This window comes from Ixodes scapularis, unplaced genomic scaffold (genome assembly GCF_016920785.2).
Source record: "Ixodes scapularis isolate PalLabHiFi unplaced genomic scaffold, ASM1692078v2 PGA_scaffold0__279_contigs__length_252992795, whole genome shotgun sequence".
Classification (NCBI taxonomy): Eukaryota; Metazoa; Arthropoda; class Arachnida; order Ixodida; family Ixodidae; genus Ixodes; species Ixodes scapularis.
In genome coordinates, this window is record NW_024609835.1 from 163,680,990 (window position 1) to 163,690,700 (window position 9,711).

Sequence of the window (9,711 nt, forward strand, 5' to 3'; positions counted from 1 at the left end):
GGAGAAAAATCTCGCGCTGCAGATTTCAGAGATCCTGGGTTCAATCCCCACCCGTGCCCCTTTCCATCTGGATGAGCGTCGTACCGGCGTGCGGTCGTGTATCCCCACAGCTTGGTGCACGTTAAAAAAACTCAGGCTAGCAGTTGTACTGCAATGGCAAAATTGCTCATCTACAGCGAGTGACTCGTTGAAACTTTGAAATGGCCGACCAACCACACACTGTATAATTATTCACACAAAACCAATTAATAATCGGGTAAGCGTCTGCTCAAATCGCGTAGCGTTTTTTCGCGATGGTCGCTTTTGAGATGAAAGTTATCGCGCCACTAGATCGCATCACCGTGTGGCTTCAGCATTTTATCGAGGTCGAATACGCAAAGCTATCAGTTTCCGCCCATAATGTTTGTGATAATGCCTTTTCCGTCGCCACAAACTTGGTACGTTGAATTGTTCTAATTTCCTTATCTCTGAAGGAAGCTAACAAAACTCCCAAGTGTAGCCATTTTAACTCCAATATTATAGGCACAAGATTTGTGAGCTATCAAAGTTGACCCTTTCACTCTGTCCCTGCCACTGTTGCTTCCTTACTACATGATGGACAGGCCATTTGCCATTGTGAAGTTCCCCCTTGAAAAAGAATGCGTGGCAGTTGTTCCTGTGGTATGCCTGTCAGAAGATCCTTCTACGTGCATGTGGCCAGAAAATGGAAGAGCAAATGGGAAAGGGGTTTGGCCCTGGCCGAACAACAGGCCCCACCATGTGAAACCGGCTGGAAGCCACATTCAGTTGTTGTGATTAAAACATACAGTAAGTAATTACTTCGTGAATTAATACCTTTTTCTTGTGACTGCCATTTTACCAAATGGCGGTCACAACTTCAAGCTGTTGAGAGTGTAAGTGAGGCTCAGAATATCAAGACTATAATATTTGGATGTAGTAACGATGCATATTTTTGAAGATTTTTCAGACAGCTCTGAGGACATTCAGAGTAGATCTAATTTAATTTTAAGTTTTACACAATAGCCAGATTCACATGTGGATGTCATAGGTACAAACAATCTAAGCTGCACACCAGATGAAGGTGACGAATTATTTTTTAAATCGGTGTGCATCAAGTCCTGCACAACGACAGAGAAATATCTGAAAGTTGTGGTTAGAGTTCTGCTTCCCTAGTTTTTCGCCTTTTTTGCACGGAAACTGAGCTTTTTACATAGACATGGACGGAACTGTCAGGCTGCACGTCTTCTGCTTTTTGTTGGCTCTGCGAAAGAACATTATCAAAAATAGAAAACAACAACAGAAGCCTGTCATGTTGTATCTTTTTTTTTTATTTCCTGGTGCGTTACAATTGCTACGATGTCAGCTGTTATCCCACTGCTTAAATCTTGACTTGCACAGCAAGCCATGTGCCACTGTGCCGGTGAATCCTTTCACCATTTTTGTTATATATTTGTACGCAAAAGAATTTGCATTACCATTTTTCTTGGTATTGTTGAGTTTAGAAAACAAAGCGAGCGTCTCTGCACGATTGAGGCATGTGTACGTTACGAAACCCTCATACTCTGTTTTTGCCCTCCTTCACAGCTGCCCTAGGTGCATCTGCCAGGATTATACTGGCCGTCAAAGAGTCAACTGCTAAGGCACTGGTGCATTTAACTCTAAATAAATGATTGCATCTGTAGCTTGTCGTGGGACCTCAAAGGGACAGTGAAAATAATTTATTGAGTGGCACATTTCACATTGTTACCAGAAAGGGGGGGGGGGCATGGCATTAATGCTGCCCTGGGAATATGCATTGGCACTTAGTGTACCCCTCCTCTTGTGCCTTATGATCTTTGTGCATTCTCAGTCACTTTTTCTTCAGGGACTTACAGAAAGGCATCTCGAAAAATCAACACGGCAGAAAATACTTCTACTCTCGACATCGCCGACGCTTCTGGTGAATATGAATTTTTAACTTTTTATCAAAAGAGCTGCAAGCAAAAGAATTGGATTTTCTGATGTACAGAGTGTGACACGGTTAGCATGAACAAGCCTCTGCGTGTTTTTGTCATTTAACTTTGACGAGGCAAAAGCTATTACCAGGGGTGGGACAGCTGCACCAATCGCCCCATTTCAAGCACACGGAATATTGTGCGCTTGGTACTGGCAAAATATTAAATCGCCCAAAATTGCACCAAACTGTGCCAAAATACCTGAAAACTTTTTTTTATTTAATAATACAATGAGTTGTTGTATGACGTGTGTTTTACCTTTGGTTTCGTAGATCCGTTTGCTTTTTGCGAAAAACTTTTTTAGCCTACTTTTTCAATTTGTGTGTCTGAATCTGGTCCTTAAAACACATTCTCATGGGTTGAGAGCTCAGGTGATCAGTTACAACCCGAGCTCCTATTGGTCAAGAGAGGTCACACTGACTAAAGGGTGGAAGAGAGATGCCAAAAAGTTGTCGCCCTCCTAAGTACTGACGGTCCCGATGCTGCTTAACTTCAGTGATCGGAGGAGAACCAGCGTACTCAACATGGTATAGCCAAAGGCAATAATTGTGCGATTAAAGTGAAATCAGATTACCGTATTTACTCGCATAATGATTACACTTTGTTTTTCGAAAAAATGACCCATATTTGAGGGGGGGGGGCATTATTAAGTGGGGTAAACTTTTTGTATTTAAACACGTGGCGAAAATTTCATTTTAGGTGCCAATATAACATGGCAGGGTATTGTGGCACGTCTCCACTGATGGAGGTGCGCCCAGTAATAAGGCTCCATCAATTGCAAACCTTTTTAGGGCGCTTTTGGTGTGCCTTTTGCCGAAAAAGCACCATACGAAGCTCGCTCAGTACGGAGCGGCGCAACCGTTCTTAGACATAACAACTTTCACAATATCACAGTTAGAAAGCGGATCACAGACGGCGGCGAGTTTGTTGACATCAATGCGTCCAATTGAGGACGCACGTCTGGGGCTGGGTTATTCCTCGACCCCAGCTTCGCTAGACGTGCGCGCCGCTCGGTTTCACGGTTGATCATCTCCGCAACCACGCAATTGCCGCCATTATGAGAGTAGTTTGGCTTGGCTTGAATTGGCCTGGTAGCTTCGCGGCAAAAGAAAATTGGCGGGCTTGGACGCTAGCCGGCTAGCTAAGTTTGACCCAGTTCAAGACACGTGCAGCCGACAATTAAAAATGTGTTCATTATGCGAGTCAATATGGTATTAAAACTTGGAATGAAGACTCGTGACTGGCAGTTTTGAATTAAATAAGTGCTGCAATTAAATTTTACATAATTTCCCTACAATTTCCTAGCAATTTTCTGTAATGTTTTGTCCCTAGGTTGCTCCAAATAATAATTTCTCCGCTCTTACGCTGCTCCCAAAATATTGATTTTCTACTTTAGGTTGATCTAAAGTGCCAAGTGTTAGGCTCCCAAAATCCTTCAGAACCTGTTTTAGTTGTCCACGTAGTAAAAAGGCATCATAGGAAACATCACCTTAGGCAGCAAAATGTTTGTCCCTCAACGAACTGTTTACAAAATGTTAATAAAAGAAAGCAGCTTGACGCCATTTTTTTAGATTTCGCAAAGGCGTTTGATAAAGTACCGCATAACAAACTAGTACAAAACCTCTACGCAATAGGAATGAGGAGCAGCCTAGTAGAATTCATTCATTCATATCTTACAAATCGCTCCCAATTTGTAGAAATTAACCACCACTCTTCAGGTCCCTTGCCGGTCACATCGGGCGTCCCGCAGGGGTCGGTTCTCGGACCCATTTTATTTCTTATTTATATAAATGACATTGTTGAAACTGTGGGTGAAGGGGTTAATATACGGCTTTCTGCTGATGATTGTGTGGTCTATAAAGAAATAGAATCCAGTGAAGATCAAATTAAACTGAACGGAACTCTTCAAAACATATTCCAGTGGTGCGAGGAGTGGCAAATGCCATTAAATTTGAATAAATGTACAGTGCTCCGAGTAACAAACAAAAAGACAGTAAAAACATTTCCTTACTCAATTGGCAGCGTTAGGCTTGGGGAATCAACGCAAGTAAAATACCTTGGTGTGACAATTACTAAAAACCTGAGTTGGGACGCTCACATTTCCAATGTGTGCTCCACTGCACTCAAGACTCTGTGGTCTCTAAAAAGAAAGCTACCGTTAGCCCCGCTCTCTATTAAACTTAGCGCTTATAGAACATTAGTAAGGCCACATTTAGAGTACGCGTGCGTGCTTTGGGACCCATACACACAAAGGAACACCGAAGAACTAGAAAAAATACAAAAACTAGCAGCAAGATTTGTTTGCAATAAATTCCGGCGATTAAACAGTCCATCACAAATGTTAGACACACTTCAATTAGATTATCTTCATTTACGTCGAAAACACTTGAGACTCAGGTTGTTATATTTGTTTTACCATAGACACCTGAAGGTTGACGTTTCCCCATACCTAACACCTGTTTTGCGTCGTGATACGCGATTCAATCACGGTAGATTGCTGGAACCATATCGCAGTAACAATAACACTTTCAAAAACTCGTTTTTTTCCGAAAACAATAACCGATTGGAATGAGCTCCCTAAAGAGATCGTCGACAGCTCATCGCCGGATGACTTTCTTGAACATCTACGAGCTCTACAAGCCTGACAGTTTGATTTGATTTGATTTTTTTTTGCTATTTTTTGGTGTAGAGTGCTGTTTGTTTTCCCTTTTCATTATGTCCTGAACTATGTATTACACGTCCACCCCTGCCGGGGCCCTAGCGGGGCCTGCAGTATTGTTAAATAAATAAATAAATAAATGCGAAACCCGCCTATGTCGTGTTCGCGCTCACAGTGTCATGGTGCGTACAGTTGGCGTCTTGTTTTTTTCTTCTAGCCACTGAGTCCTGCTCAAACAGGAAAGATGTCTCCCGTCCCCCACTTAAAAGCCCGCCAGCACGCAAGCATAAAAGAATAACTATCGTTGATATTTAACCAAAGTGTTATATACATACATATTTTTGTACAAAGTTTCATGATTTAAGGTCATTGCACCATTGCACTCCAGAGTAGTTACTTGTGCACAGTAAATGTAACTGCCCCGTGTGTGAGCTCTCTACTGGCTGGAGGCTTTTTCTGCTGACATTTGTGTTACCCTGCATGATAACCTTGCCCTCCTTTTTCGCTTAAAACACACTATTCTGCAAGGTGCTCTCGGAATTCAGATGCTACCATGAAAACAAGAAGATAGATCAGATAGTGCTCTTGCGCCGGTACTTTTGACAGCGATGCATACAGGAGTATGAGCCCCTGCAACGTGAATCCGTTCGCATCGGCAGACAAAGGTTGCGACGCCGCATGAGCGATTGGTGACAGGCAGTGCATGGGGTACGCAAAGCGCTAAAACAGCTCGTCACGCGTTTGAATCGTGAAATCAAAGCAGCCTCCTGCCTTTTGAGCAAGGAAACTCTAGTCAGTGCCACGCATGTCAACCGAGCAAGCGCGAAAGGCCAGGCTGATGCGTAATCGGCTTTGGCATCATGATCACTTATTCGTTTCTTTGCCAACACTGGTAGCATGTGCACTGAAAATCAAAACTGCCCTCTCTCACTCTCGAGTTCATGTCAAATAAACGAGCTTATTCGCCTCGAGATCGAACAGTGTCGCCACCGTGTAGCCAAAATTGGAAACATGTGAAAGCGGGGGTACCGCCGTGTGGCGTCTGCCACGGGCGCACGTTCAGAATCATGGATCTGGACGACGCAAGCCCGTTTCTGGCACAGCTGTACCCTCCATATTAAACATTTGATGTTTTTTGTTCTTTATTCTTAATAAAGGCTTTGTTTTATCGTTTCACAAGCGTGAAAATTCAACGAAGCGATGAATATTAGGCCGGATGCTTCCATAATCTTAGTGCTGTGGTTTGCAGAACCTTTGGTCCTACATAATTTACTGTCCCGCACAATCCATAGCTTTCATAAAACGTCAGATATTTATTGGTACTAGGGGTTCATTAATAAATTAACCCGACTGATCTACCTGTCGGACATTGCGTGATGTCCGACAGGAAAATGGGGTGGGTGATATTTTGGAATTTTTATGTTTTAGATATTTAGCAAGAAAAACCGGATGGGCGATCGCACGCGGGAAGGCGCCCTTACGGAACTTTACGGTATGCAGGACGAACTAAATATATCTCTAAACAATAAAATGAGCCATACTAGGCAAGATGGTTATTGAAACTATATAACGAAGATTAAGAAGGCTTCAGTGGCGGGGGAATGCGATCCGAAGGGGAGCAGCCAGGGGACAGACGTGGTGGAACCAAGTTTCCAGAATTCTCGGAGTGCAGGCCGGGGAACATGGGTTAAACAACAATAGGTCTCTTGGAGAGGGAGGATCCCTGAGGAAGAACGTTTGATATTGACTGTTCTGCCTGCGTGACATATCAATCTTTTTTTCCCCCTCTGTCTCTCTCTCTACCATAATGTCTTATAGTTAGCTTTTGGGTGCTTTTCCACCACATCTATCAAGTTTCAGAAAAGAGACAATAAATTGCATTTGTGCATTAAGCGGATACCAGCAGTCATGACGTTCTGATTAAAATGGCATTGTCAAACCTTGTTTCCTTTGAAACTAACACTGCAGCCTCATCAAGCTCATCATCAAGGGAGAAGGCCACAACACACAATCCCCGTTCACAGCCTCAAAAGGACAAGGAGAGGGCTAGTGGTGAGGCCGCAGCATGCAACCCCAGGTCGCAGTTCCAAAAGAACAACTGGGACCAGGAAGGCACCAGTCGTGAAGACGGGGAGGAGGACCTGGTGGCAAGTTGTGAGTCTGTTTATGAACATTCAGGGCTGAAGAATGTAAAGATTGCAGCGCTTTTTTATGGCCCCCTCGACGACTGCTTGAAACTAAAATATTCGGTTAAGGTAAAGCTAGCAGGTCTCCGTCAAAGTTTCTCAGTTGTAAAGTGACCCGTATTAATATGCCACTCAACACAGTGCAATCAAATTCTCAACAAAAATAATTTTTGCTCATATTCGAATTCCGTTAGCATATAGTTCTGGAAGAAGTTGTAACAAACAAAAAAACCCTGGTAACCCCCTATTTCAGAGCGCAGCAATACGAAACATAGAAAGCCGCTTGGTCGGAGCCGCTGCTCACATATGGAGCCATCATTGATGCTACAACATACTTGGTAACTTTACCGAATTGTCCAGGAGACTTCCGAATTTCGGTCGCATCTTCCGATTATGCAAATGCCACCTCAAACCTCCCAATAAACAACCGCAACGTTAGTTGTTCTTTTTTTTTTGTAGTTGTGGCAGTTGTATAGACCTGGCATTATCGGCCAGAGCCTCGTTTAATGCATGGTAACTGCATCGCTATTGCCAACAGGCTAGCGCTTTGATGCCCAGCGTTGCCAAGGAGCAACTCAAACATGGTGTTTTTTTTTCTCCCCCGAAACTTGCGAATCTATGCAATTAGCGCAATCAGCCGCAAGGCCAAGACAACCTGAGCTTCTAGAAATAAAAAAATAGAGGGCGGCACTTGTGCGCTTTCACTCTTCCGCTACATGTGTCTGGATTGGCGAGCAACCTCGTCCCGCCACCGTACCAGGTGAGCGAACATCGATGAGAACGAATGCCGGGTGTGATAATGAAACAAATCCTTGGTTGAAATCTCCTACTGGTTGACTAAAAGAGACGTATGTGCAGTGAAAATGAACTTACAGTTTGTGAAAGCTCAGTAGCTGCCTGACAACTGGGATGTTGCTCAGGAGCAACATCGGGCATATGTGGGTAGCATTGGTATTGGTGACGAAAAATTGGTGGCGTATCTGTTATGGTTCACCCGCGCCTAAAATCTTCAAATATGGATGACTTTTATGGTTAGATGATTTTTGCACATAACGTAAAAAAATAATATAAATATTTATCTCGTGTACAAGCGACTCTGCACGCAACTCTGCATCAAAAGATGCCTTTATCTGCTCGCTTTCCGTTCTCCAATCGCACAAGCCCTGGCACGCGTGAAGTTCGAGCATTTGAAGAGAAGGTCAGTTAGATTGGAAAATGAAAATGCACCCCCAAGCAAGATCACTCGGCCACTAAAGCCAAGACCAACAGATGATGTGAGGTATGATGGAACGCACCACTGGCCTCAGTTCACTGAAAAGAACAGGTGCAAATACAGCAAAACTGGTTACACATTCCTGTACTGAGCGAAATGTGGGATGCACCTGTGCGTTCTCCCAAGTCGCAACGTTTTTCACTCGTTTCACGTGAAGTAGCGCCGCAGATGCCCAACGTTGCTCAGGAGCAACATATCTTATGTGTTCACAAATAAATGAAATTTTTTTCTGAGACCAGGTTTCTGTTTTTTTGTCAGTTCTAAATCCGCACGAAAGTTTGTAAGTGTTCGGGATTTAAAGTTTTGGGCATTAAAAGGCTAGCGCGGCTAGGTAGTGCTGGCTGTCGTTGAGCACAAAAGGGTGTATCGGGTGTAATAATTAACTATATTCATCTCGTGCGACCATGCGTACGAGGCGTGCGAGGACACAATGAGTAGGTGGCTTAGTCCTAGCCTAGATCGAACTATTTGTTTTGCGTTGGAGTTCCGTTCATTGATAATTGGCGTCAGATCGGGGGATGTCACTCCCTAAAGGGGAAAAAAGGTACGTACAAGCCTTCTTGGAGTCGTATACGAATATATTTGCATGTTTCGTGTCGTCAAGGAAGCGTCACAAATTTGTGATTTTGTTCGACCCGCACCTGTGATGTCAGCTTAGCTTACTGCGGTAACACTGATATCAAGGTCCAAATCGCCTCCCAGAAGCACCATGGCTATGTTTGTGGAGCAGGAAGTAAAGAAAACCTAGGGTTTCATTAAGTCGTTGAAACGCGAGGGGTGCGGGTGGTTGGGGGGGGGGGATGTTGTGTAGCAGTTCCTTGCTACCCCTTCCCTCCCCCCCCCCCCCCCCAGTCTCCCTGATTTCAACATTGTTCATTTGGCAGGCATGCAACAACTTCAGAGCTCTTTCGAGCTAGTTATGCATGCTTTCATCTGCTCTCTGGTTAAGACTTTTGGTTTGAAAGATGGATGGCTTTTACGCTGTACCTACGTTGTCACTCCCGTGCATAAGTGTCGAGTGTGGTAAAAATATGAAAAGCCAAGTTATCTTATTTGTTAAAAGCGCTTGCTTGGGTTTTAGGTGTCCAACTACCACTGCTCCACCTGCTGCTGGAGGTGCGCCAGCAAAACAGGGACATCTCGAATGAGCTTTCGCAGCTCAAGGAGGTCACTAAGGGGCATGACGCCACGCTGGGACTGCAGGAGGCACCAGGAGCACGGGCTGCACCACCACCAGAGGCTGTTGATCGCCCAGTGGCTCTACCGAAACTGCCAGCTACAACTCTGAGGGAATTAATAGCGGCGGAGGAAGCCGTTCAGGACGAGGCTGTGGCGGCAGCCTTGGTATTTACTGGCCTTTTTTATTTTATATTCTGTGTTACTACACATCACGATGCATTCTTTTTCTGTGGAATTGTGCTCAAAGCCTAACTATTTCTTAACCCCTTCCTTGGTGGCTAGCTGTACATGAGTACAGCATGTTGTGGTCATTAACCCAAAGAAGTTGGCACGCATACATGCTCTGCAGTGAGGATTCTAACCTAGTATTGTAAAATGTTTTTTTTTTAAGTTCTTATCCAGCAGCATGCAAAGTTCGAA

The 9,711-nt window shown here is 44.1% G+C and overlaps 1 pseudogene; it reads left to right on the plus strand.

Annotated features, from left to right (window-relative positions):
* Positions 1 to 594: 594 nt before the first annotated feature.
* Positions 595 to 9,400, plus strand: LOC115329600 (annotated as a pseudogene).
* The last annotated feature ends 311 nt before the right edge of the window (positions 9,401 to 9,711 follow it).